The following is a 13,097-nucleotide window of genomic DNA, read 5'->3' as shown; positions in this document are numbered from 1 at the left end:
TGCTTAATGTGTTACTCTATTCTTATGAACTTAATACTCTAGATGCATGCTGGATAGCGATCGATGTGTGGAGTAATAGTAGTAGATGCAGGCAGGAGTCGGTCTACTTGTCACGGACGTGATGCCTATATACATGATCATGCCTAGATATTCTCATAACTATGCACTTTTCTATCAATTGCTCGACAGTAATTTGTTCACCCACCGTAACACTTATGCTATCTTGAGAGAAGCCACTAGTGAAACCTATGGCCCCCGGGTCTATTTTCTATCATATAAGTTTCCAATATACTTTATTTTGCAATCTTTACTTTTCAATCTATATCATAAAAATACCAATAATATTTATCTTATCTTATTATCTCTATCAGATTTCACTTTCGCAACTGGCCATGAAGGGATTGACAACCCCTTTATTGCGTTGGTTGCGAGGTTCTTGTTTGTTTGTGTAGGTACGAGGGACTTGCATGGAGCCTCCTACTGGATTGATACCTTGGTTCTCAAAAAACTGAGGGAAATACTTACGCTACTTTGTTGCATCACCCTTTCCTCTTCAAGGGAAAACCAACATGGTGCTCAAGAGGTAGCACTAACTTACGAGTACAAGAATAAGATGAGAAGCTACGCAAACGGTCGCAAACTAGTAATGATTAAGAAGTGATCCTGACCTACTTATGTTCAAACATAACACCACCGTGTTCTCTTATCAACCCACTTGAAAAGAGACCATCACGGTTACACACGCGGTTGGGTATTTTAATTAGAATGTGGTGTCAAGTTCTCTACAACCGAATATTAAAAACTCTCATCTACCACATAACCGCCGGCACGGCTCTCGAAAGTTTATACCCTGCAGGGGTGTCCCAACTTAGCCCATTATAATCTCATGATCCGCGGAGACAATCCTCCATTGCGGGAAATCTGATCAGACTAGGGATCCCGATGCACAAGACATTTCGACAATGGTAAAACAAAGCCAGCAAGACCACCCGAATGTGCCGACAAATCCCGATAGGAGCTGCACATATCTCGTTCTCAGGGCACACCGGATGAGACATCCTACGAGTAAAACCAACCCTCAAGTTTCCCCGAGGTGGCCCCGCAGTCTACTCTATTTGCACCAACACTCAGAGGAGCACTAGCATGGGGGTTGATTAGAAATACTAGGGTTCCAGATAAAATCCCCTATTTAAGTTTTATTTGTTATATTAGGCAAATGTAAAACCAATGTTGGGCCTTGCTGGAAGAGTTTTATTCAGAGCGAACTGTCAAGAGGGTCCCATACCCCTCACCGTGTTAGGGACGCAAAATCAAGGAACATAATACCGGTATGATGGAAACTAGGGTGGCAAGAGTGGAATAAAACACCAGGCATAAGGCCGAGCCTTCCACCATTTACCAAGTATATATGTGCATTAATTAAATAAGAGATATTGTGATATTCCAAGATATCCAAGATATCCATGTCCCAACATGGACGACCTGCAACTGCACCTACAACTAACAACGCTATAAGAGGAGCTGAGCAAAGCGGTAACATAGCCAAACAACGGTTTGCTAGGAAGGGTGAAAAAGGTTAGAGGCTGACATGGCAATTTGGGAGGCTTGATAAACAAGTGGTAGGAAGCGCGACATAGTGATAGCATCGAAACAACTAGCATAGTAATGATAATAGTGAGATCCAGGGTAACGGTCATCTTGCCTAAAATCCTGCTAGGAAGAAGATAGAGTCCATGAAGAATACGGACGGGTGTATACGAACCAAGCGTAGTCGAACGAATCTTCACGATCACAACGAAACAGGAACTACCGAGAAGAAGCACAACCGGAAACAAGCAAACAACACGGTAAACACACAACACATAAACATGGCATGATGCACAATCAAGCATGATGGATGGCAAGGCTACATGATTCTACTCATGGCAAGATATGATGCAAACAAGAACAACACATCAAAGCAAGTTTAAATGAGGCCGGAAACAACATATAACAAATCCGGTAAGTCCTCATGTGCTAATTTCGAAATTTGTCCAGATCTGAATAAACCTTAAGTTGAAGTTGTTAAACAGCAAGTTAAAATGCACCATGATGATCTACACAAAATTCTAGTTAAGTTACATATAAAGTTCATTTAATTCGGAGCTACGGTCTAGAAGATATGACCAAAACAAGTTAAATATGGCATTGATGCAAAATACATTCAAACATCAAGCAAAGACACTCAAAAGAAGGATTCAATATGACATGATAAAACTGCATGCAATTCTAAGCAAGTTTCATATAGAGCATGCTCAAAACGGAGCAACGGTGCAACACATACACTCCAAACAAGATATAACATCAATCTGGCCAAAACAGCAACTAGGCACTTCACAATCATCAAAACAACATGCTACAGGAATCATATGAGCACAAACTTGATATGCACTTCATGTAAAGATAACAAACTTCAAATATCATTAAGCTTGAGGTTTATATGCATCAAGATTAAACCAATATGATCAATGCAAAATGCAACTTTGTAACACAGGAGCATAAACATGAGCAGAGTTAATATGATGGCATGTTAGAGGCATGAAACAAAGATGCTACAGCAACTATACATGGCAACCAAGGGTCTGGAATCAAATTACACATAACAAAGAGCAAATACATCAAGGCATCCTATACATATGGCTCGTGGATTGGTGGGAACCAACATGACAAGATTGAATATTGAAACAGTTTCAGCAAGTGTAAAACAGCAACATTATCATAGCATGTTTGCAAGCATGGAACAGAGGCATATTATATCCAAATTCACAACCATGGCATGTGAACACAGTACTCATGTCATACTTGAAATCGTGTAACTGGAGCATCTCCAAAAGAGGCATGGATCACTCAATAACAAGCTCGCAACATGGCATCATGAAGTTAACAGAAAAACTGGAACAACATTTAGGCATGTTCATGGCGATGAATACATATGCTACAAATATATATATGGCAAAAAGTGGCATGGCATGATATAGCATAACATGGAAAAGACAACATGTCAACTAAGCATCTCCAGATTATGCATGGATTAATTGGTAGTATCAAGCAAACATAGCAACATGATATAGCAGATTCAGACTTGACAGGACATTAACAGCAAGTAGCCCACTTCACAAGCTTTATGCACTCACTATAGTGAATATCAAAATAAATGGCTTGCACCCCTGTAAATATGGCATGATTATGCTCCTAAAACATGTAGACATGATGCTCAAAAGAAAATCACACAAAAATATATAAAAATGACAAATAGGCAAGTTACAACAGTTTTCAACAGTTAACAGCAACATGCACTTTTGCAACAGGGATCAAGATATGTAGATAAACTCAAACAAGCATTGAACAGCAACCAACATGTATAGCATGAAGAGAAGAACATATGCAAATCAAGATCATCATCATAGGATAAACATGAGCAAAGTTACACTACTCACAAGATGCATAAATGACATGTTTCATTTGGATGCATGGATATTTAGTTATGAGCATTTTAAAATGATGGCATTTCTGTAGATATGCAATGCACTAGAAATTAAACAAATCCGCAGGCAGAAAATAAAATATGCATGGCCTGAACATCACGGTGCAGCGGCCCAAACGAGGATTCGGCCCAAGTGGTTGTGTGCTAAAGAAATGGGAACCAGGGCAAAAACTGGGTCGCCTAGGATGGTGATGCGCATGTAGGGCTTTGGTATTGCGGGTGCAAGGGCGAACAGAGAGGGCCGAGCACACAGAACCAAGGCAAGTTGAGGCAAAAGCACGAGCTTCAGCTCTCTGCCATGAAGGGCATGCATGGCGGAAGTGGCCTCAGGAAGAAGACTACGGTGACGGAAATGAATCGGCGAGGGACTGGGACGAGCGGCTGCTCATTGAGGGTTCGCTGGTACCAACGGATCAAGCGGCGAGGCGACGGAGGCGACGTGGGGAGGCGCTGACCGACGGTGATGGTTTGGCCCAAGGAAGAAGACGACGAAGAGGACGTCATGGAAGGAGCTCCGGTGACCGTGTGGAGGCATGAGCTGCGGATGAAGATGGCGAAGACGGCCATGGTGCTCCTTGCGGAAGAAGATGATGGGGGATGGCGTGGTTCAAGCCAGAGAGGAGCCAGAGGAACTCTCGACCATGGCGACAGCTAAAGCGTGGCGGTAGCTTACCTTGCGGTGGTGCGAGGAGGAGGGAGGAATGGGTAAAGGGGAGACCCTAGGGCACCGGGGCGGGTTTATAGGAGGTAGGGAGGTTGTCCCGGCCGTCAAATCAAGTCGGCTGCAGACGTGGAGGTCTTTGATGCGCTGCCGTACATGAAAGAAGAAGAAGAACAGGGGCGCTGGCGTTGCTGGGCTGGGCCTCGCGCCTAGTGGTTGCTGCTGCGCTGGGAGGCCTAGAGGGAAGCCCAGGTAGGCTACTGCTATTCTTCCTCTTTCTTTCATTTTCCTCAAACAAAAAATCAAAGAGAAAAGTGCAAGGGGCTAGAAGAGAAATTTGGGAGAGATGAAATATTCCCAAACTCCTGGGATTATACGCTAACTAAATAAATTTCCTTGGGCATTTTTAGAGGTAGAAAAATAAAACAAGTTTGAATAATATTCAAACTTGAGGCATTTTTGAACCCAACCAAATAAACTCCAAACGGAATGAAATTTGACAGAGAGGTCTACTGGTGATACACCAAGGCCACTCGGCAAATCTCCGCCCATTCCGAGAACGTTTTTCTCCCACTCACGAAACAAGGTCTGAGAGGGGCGACAGGTGCGGGTGGGAGTGTCGGATGACGAAATGGACAATGGGGAAAGAGACTGGATGCAAGTTTCGAAAAACATGATGATGCGATGCACATGATGACATGTCAAGATGCAACACGCGAGCGAATGACATGGCAACAACGACGAATGACTAGAAGACACTTGGCGCATCGGATCCAGGGTGTTACAACTCTCCTCGACTAACAAGATATCTCGTCCCGAGATCTTAGGAACGAGACAGAAGAGAAGAGGATGAGGTGAAACAAGAATGCAAGAGAGATCATGAACAAAGTTCGAGAGCATTCGAGTAGAAAAGAGGAATGACGAGTATGACGGGAATCAAAAGCTCAATGAATAGGATAGACTCTAAAACTACTCCTGTTAGAACAAGATAGAAAAGTAATAGAACAGAAGAATTCCGGCAGCACTCTGGCTGAAAATGGAAGGAATAGAACATGAACTTCACAAGATGGAATGACACTTGACGAGATGAACAACACAATGCCTCCGGAAGAATTGAAATAGTGGAATGACAAGAACCGATAAGAGAACAAAAAATTCCACCACGAATGAATTTGATAGCATCCTTAGAGGAAGGGTAGAACGGATTTGTTGAGATATTCAACAACAAAAGAATAAGCTTGTTGTGGACTTATCAAAAACATCTCAAAACTTGAGGTGAAATTATACCACAACCAAATGTCTGAATAGCTGAGAAGAATGAAGAAATGCAAAACTCCACTTCAGAAGAAAACGGAGAATTATTTGCACTTCGAGACGCGAGAAGAAAATATACTTGAACTCCTCCAACAAAAATCTTGATGAACTCTTGAAGAATGAATTAAATCATGAAGAACCACCATGAAGAACTCCAGTGACAAAAGGATGATGAGATAGAATGAAGGATGAAAGAATAAGATTAAGCCTTGCGGTGATTTAGATGGAGGTTCCGACGAAATGGCCGAGGGAATTTGAACTCCAGAAAAGAAAAGATGAAAACACTTCGAACCGCGAAATTATTCATCATGAACAAACTCTGAAGGAAGGGATTGGTCACTTGGAGGAAATAAGAATAAGATTTATTGAATTCTTTTCCTTCATCAAATTAAATTGATGACAAGCAATGGATTTTGCATACTACTTATTCTTGTTGGAAAAGGATTGAGGGGTATATAGCGCAACCTTGAGGAAGTTCTTCAATGAACCACCGGTAGGATTGGAAAGAATGAATGAACTGATATGATGAAAAAGGGAGAGGAATGCTGAAGGAACCACCATAAGAATTCAAAAATGACTGGTGAAATAGAATGAATCACTGGGAAGAATTAGAAGAGAAAATATGCTCGAGGGGATTTATATGCAAAAGAATGAAGAGATAACGAGCTGATTAAATAATACTTGACAGATGTGCCGGGATAATTGGATAACGATAGCTAGAATGTGAGGACGGAGAATTCTTCTGGAATGATGGCTTTAGGTGAAAAGAAACAGAAAACAACTCCTGACATACTCCGGATGGGTAAGAAAAGAATATTTGACAAACGGAACAATTTGAGAGGAGAACATGAGGCTAGAACCACGAATTTTCGGGTGAACGGAGAAGATTTAAGAGAAACTCTTCTTCGGTCTTCAAATGACAACGGGAAACACCACAAAAATTACTGAGATACCCCGGGAGAATGGAAAGAGGAAGGGTTGAACTAAAGATGAAAAGAATTTGAAAGCGATCTTGGAGAAGGCATGTGACTGATGGAATTCAATCTTACATCACACTTTGAAAAGAATTTGAGAATAACTCTGTCACGCCCAATATGCGACACTATCCTAAAGAGACTCGAAGGTCCCACTAAGGATAGAACCGCATATTGAAACGCTTTTGCAAGGTGGATATCATTACATCAACATTACATAATAGACGGGGATAGATAGAAGAGGCAAACAATGCCACATGAATACAACAATATATCATACACAATATCAACATCCGACTACAGATGAAACACAAACACAAGCTCAAACGACATCCACCCTGCTAGCCCAGGCTGCCGACCTGGAACCTATCCCCTGATCAAAGAAGAAGCAGAAGAAGAACTCCAAGACAAGCAAACATCGCTCTCGCATCATGATCATCGCATAACTTGTACCTGCAACTGTTGTTGTAGTAATCTGTGAGCCACGAGGACTCAACAATCCCATTACCATGGGTATCAAGACTAGCAAAGCTTAATGGGAAAGGAAGGGGTAAAGTGGTGAGGTTGCAACAGCAGCTAAGCAAATATGGTGGCTAACATACGCAAATAAGAGCGAGAAGAGAGCAAGCGGAACGGTTGTAAAACTAGCAATGATCAAGAAGTGATCCTGAACTCCTACTTACGTCAAACATAACTCAAAACCGTGTTCACTTCCCGGACTCCGCCGAAAAGAGACCATCACGGCTACACACACGGTTGATGCGTTTTAATTCGGATCTGGTGTCAAGTTATCTACAACCGGACATTAACAAATTCCCATTTGCCACATAACCGCGGGCACGACTTTCGAAAGTTTATACCCTGCAGGGGTGTCCCAACTTAGCCCATGATAAGCTCTCGCGATCAACGAAAGATATACCTTCTCCCAGGAAGACCCGATCAGACTCGGAATCCCGGTTTACAAGACATTTCGACAATGGTAAAACAAGACCAGCAAGACCGCCCGATGTGCCGACAATCCCGATAGGAGCTGCACATATCTCGTTCTCAGGGCAACACCGGATGAACACTACGTACAACTAAAACCAGACCTCAAGTTTCCCCGAGGTGGCGCTGCAAGTGGCTCTGGTTCGGACCAACACTTAGACAAGCATTGGCCCGGGGGGGGCTATAATAAAGATGACCCTTGGGTTAATTACTCCCAAGGGAAATGTAGGTGGTGGTGAGGCAAATGGTAAAACCAATGTTGGGCCTTGCTGGAGGAGTTTTATTCAAAGCGAACTGTCAAGGGGGTCCCATAAATCACCCAACCGCGTAAGGAACGCAAAATCCGGGAACATAATACCGATATGACGGAAACTAGGGCGGCAAGAGTGGAACAAAACACCAGGCATAAGGCCGAGCCTTCCACCCTTTACCAAGTATATAGATACATTAATAATATAAGAGATATTCTGATATCCCAACATAACCCTGTCCACCATGGAGAACTCTTCAACTTCACCTGCAACTAACAACGCTATAAGAGGGGCTAAGCAAAAGCGGTAACATAGCCAAGCAAAGGTTTGCTAGGAAGGGTAAAAAGGTTAGAGGTTGACATGGCAAATTGGGAGGCTTGAAGAGCAAATGATAGGTAGCACAGCAAAGCGATAGGACGAAGCAACTGGCATAGCAATGATAGTAGTGAGATCCAGGGTAGCGGTCATCTTGCCTGAAATCCCGCTAGGAAGAAGAATGAGTCCATGAAGAAGATGAAGCCACGAAGACGAACCAAGCGTAGACGAACGAATCCTCACAATCGCAACAAAACGAGAACTATCGAGAAGAAGCACACAACATGGTAAACACACCACACATAAACAAGACATGATGCACAACCAAGAATGATGCATGACAAAGCTACATGAAGCTACTCATGGCAAGAGATGATGCATACAAGAGCAACACATCGAAGCAAGTTTAAATGAGGCCGGAAACAACATCTAACAATTCCGCTAAGTCCTCATATGCAAATTTCGAAATTGGTCCAGATCTGAATAAACCTTATGTTCAAGTTGTTAAACAGCAACTTAAGATGCACAAATATGATCTACACAAAATTCTAGTCAAGTTACATATAAAGTTCATTTAGTTCGGAGCTACGGCCTAGAAGATACGAGCAAAACAAGTCAAGCATGGCATTGATGCAAAATGCATACAAACATCAAGCAAACACCTCAAAACAAGGATGCAAGATGATAATATGAAACTACATGCAATTCTAAGCAAGTTTCATATAGAGCACACTCAAAACGGAGCAACGGTTCAACACACCCACATGAAACAAGATATAATAACAATCTATCAAAAACAGCAACTAGGCATCCTGCAAGCATCAAAACAACATGCTACAGCACCCCAACATAAAAACAAAAGGCATGGACATGATCTACAGGTAAATCATGACAAAACATGAACAGTGAGCTATCTCGAGAAATCACAAGAACATGCTCAAACACACATGGCAAGATTGCAAATAGTAACAGTTTCAGACTTTGCAGAAATAACATCAGCTTGCAAAGTTTAGAGCTATCAAACAACATATTACAGGAAATTATCATGGCAAACAAAGGAATGGCATGAACCTACTAATTGCATAGAACAAAAATCCCTTACTGACCATGAGCCAAAAATGATCAGAAGATATGATGGTGCCCATGTAAACATAGCAAGTTATATGACAGATTCAAACATGGCAGGATCAACGATAAGTAGGCATGTTGGTGAGCTCGTCACACTCACCACATAGCAATACATGGCATGGCAAGGCAACCAACGGTAAGAACACATGTTTATGAAGCTAAGCATGGCAATATCAAGTTCATAGAGTGCATGGATCACTAGCAAAACACATGGCAAAACTGAACTTCATGTTAACAGGCTGACAGCAACATTATTTAGCAACTTTGGAGCAAGATTACAACAACCTACAGCAGGATAGAAATGCAACCAGGGGCATGGATGGATAGATCATGACATGTATAACAAAACATCCTTAGTGAACATTTCCAGATTATGCATAGAATGACTTGTAGCAGCAGGTTTACATAGCATCACAAAATAACAGATTCAGCCTAGCAAAACAGTAACAGCAAGTACACTACTTCACGAGCTCGATTCACTCATCACAAGTCATTGCATGACAAAATAAGCATATCATCAGCAAGAAGACATGATTATGAAACTAACAAAGGCAAGAACAAGTTCATAGCATGCAAGGATCAACTACAACAACCTTGGCAAAATTGAAAAACATGTAAACAATCTGCCAGGAAACATTTTATAGCAAAAGTAGAGCAAGAAAATGACATACTAGACTACTCCATAATTGCAAACAGGGGCATGAATGGATAGATAATAACCATATGTTCAAACCATCCTTACTGAAGTATCTCAAAATATACTTGGATCTCTCTGTAGCATCAAGTTTACATGGCATACAAATAACAGCAGAACAGGGACTGAAATCAGCAACATCACGAAGCCTAGTTTGCATGCTTGTTCTAGTCACCACATTGATCAAAAAAATACATGGCATATACCCATGTAAAGACGGCATAATGTAGCACAAAACATATGTAGACATCAACCTCATAGGATGCACACATCAAACATGGCAAAAATGACAAATGAACATGTTCTGTTAACAGACAGCAGACAACATTATATAGCACTCTTGCAACGATGATTCAGGCATCAAGATGGACTCAAATGAACATGACGCAATGGAATGAAATGAAAAGCATCTCTCAGCAAACATTTTGATATATTATGCACGCAAAATGGAGCAGTATGCAGGGAGTTATGATGCGATGAACAGGAGAACCAAATGCAAATATATTACAGGACTTGGAGGGGGAAAAACACAGCGAGCGTCGGATAGCTAAAATGCGACCGTGGCGGGTTTTCGGCGGGGCTCACCATTGGGCTGCGGCCCAGGGAGCGTGGGAAGGTAGGCCGGCGTTGCTAGTGCTAGAGCTGGGTCGGGCCTTGGTCGACGGAGAGGCCGGCCCACGCGGGCGCTGGAGGGATCGTGCCCCTGCCGATCCTACTGGATCGAGGCAGGGACGAGCATGGCGGCGGCGGAGCGACGACGGGAGCCGTCGGTGGCGCGAAGAGAGGACGGGGACGGGCAGATCTAGGCGCGGGAGTGCCGGATCCGTTCCTTGTCCTCCGGATCTGGCCGGAGAAGGGGGCACGGGAGGCCGGCACAGCTCTAGGCGGCGGGCGGCGCTGGGTGGCGGTGACGGGCGGCACCGGCAAGGCGGCGGTGGTGGCCGGCAACCAGAGGCGGTGAGCGGCGCTCGGGAGAGGCGCGGGGAGGCGGCGCGCGCTCGGGCTGAGCCACGGGCAGCTGGCGGCGGCGAACGGGCCCCGCGGGCCCGTGCTGGGCTTGGCGGGCCTCGGTGGCCGCGGGCGCGAGGAGAGAGAGCGAGGCCCATGGACACGTGGCGGCGGGCGAGTGGGCGTGGCGCGGGTGGCGACTGACGTGGCGGCGTCATATTGGCCAGGGTGAGGTGGCTGGCGGTGGTGGACGCGTCCGGCGGCGGGCGGACATGTCCGGCGGCTGAGAGGGAGAGTGGCTAGGGTTTCATCTGCGATTTGGACGGGGGAGGGCTAATATATAGCTAGAGGGAGCTAGGAGACTCCAAATGAGGCACGGTTTTTGGCCACGCGATCGTGATCAAACGGCCGAGAGCATGGAGGGGAGTTTGCTGGGTTAGTGGGCTGATTTGGAGGGTTGCTGGGCTGCAAGAGAAAAAGGGGGTTTAGGGCTGCGCGGTTAACCGTTGGAGTATCAAACGGACTCCAAATGGCACGAAACTTGACAGGCGGTCTACCGGTGCTATATCAAGGCTGCTTGGTAAACCTCGGGCCATTCCGAGAAAGTTTAACACCCGCTCACAACGAGAGACAAAGAGGGGGACGCCGGAGGGCATAGGAGTGTCGTATTGCAAAACGGACAATGGGGAAAATGCTCGGATGCATGAGACGAACACGTATGCAATGCAATGCACATGATGACATGACAAAAAGCAACACGCAAGCAAATGACATGGCAACGACGGCGAATAACTGGCGGACACCTGGCGCATCGAATCTGGGGCGTTACAACACTCCTCCACTAACAAGAGATCTCGTCCCGAGATCTTAGGACCGAGACGGAAGGGAAAAGGGATGAGGTGAAGCAAGAACTCAAGAGAAGAAGCAAGGAATCGAGAGCACTCGAGAAGAAGAGAGGAACGACGAGAATGACGAGAAATCGAAAGCTCACGGAATCAGATAGACTAGAAACCACTCCGGTTAGACAAGGCAGATAAGAATAGGCACGAAAGAATTTGGACAGCACTCCGGCTGAAACATGGAGGAATAGAACACGATCTTGAGATGATGGAATGATACTTGATGAAGACATGGCACAAAACCTCCGGAAAGAATTGAAAGAGTTGAATGAAAAGAACAGAGAATAAAATGACAACTTGTGCCACGAATGAGATTTAAAGCATCTTTAGAAGGAAGGTTTAAACGGAGTTGTTGAGAAAATCAACAACGAAAGAATAAGCTTGATGTGGACTTACGGATAACATCTCAAAATTTATGAGCTGATAACCGACCACAAGCGGAAAAAATTGAATAGCTGAGAAGAACGAAGAAATGCAAAACTCCACTTCAAAAGCTATGGAGAATTAAATGCACTTCGAGATGCGAGAAGAAAAGATACTTGAACTCCACCGAGAAGAATCTTGATGAACACTTGAAGAATGAATTAAATCATGAAGAACCACCATGAAGAACTCCGGTGACAAAAGGATGATGAGATAGAATGAAGGATGAAAGAATAAGATGAGCCTTGCGGTGATTTAGATGGAGGTTTCGACGAAATGGCCAAGGAAATTTGAACTCCGGAAAAGAAAAGATGAAAAGACCTGGAACTAGAATTTATTCGTCAAGGACAAACTCCGAAGGAAGGGATTACTCACTTGGATGAAATAAGAATAAGATTTATTGTATGCTTAACCTTCATCAAATTAAGTTGATGACAAGCAATGGATTTTGCATACTACTTATTCTTCTTGAAAAGGATTAAGGGGGGGGGGGGTATAGCACAAAACTTGAGAAAGTCTTCATGAACCACCGGTAGGATTTGAAAGAACGAATGAATTAAAATGGTAATCAAGGAAAAAGGAATCTGAAGGAACCACCGAAAGAATTAGAAAAAAAATGACTGAAAGAGAATGAATCACCGGGAAGAATTAGAAGAACAAATCTGCTTGAGGGGATTTAGATGCAAAAGAACAAAGAGACAACAAGCTGATCAAAGAATACTTGACAGATGCACCGGGATAATTGGATAACGGTAGCTGAAATGTGAGGACGAAGAACTCTTCTGGAATGATGGCCTCCGGTGAAAAGAAACGGGAAAACAACTCCTGACATACTCCGGATGGTTAAGAAAAGAATATCTGACGAATGGAATAATTCGAGAGGATAATATGAAGCTAGAACCACGAATCTTCGAGAGAACGAGCAAGATTTAAGAGGAACTCTTCTTCGGTCTTCAAATGACGACGAGAAACAGCACCAA

This window comes from Triticum aestivum, chromosome 3B (genome assembly GCF_018294505.1).
Source record: "Triticum aestivum cultivar Chinese Spring chromosome 3B, IWGSC CS RefSeq v2.1, whole genome shotgun sequence".
NCBI lineage: Eukaryota > Viridiplantae > Streptophyta > Magnoliopsida > Poales > Poaceae > Triticum > Triticum aestivum.
The sequence above is the reverse complement of the archived record's forward strand: the minus strand, read 5'-3'. Positions refer to the sequence as shown.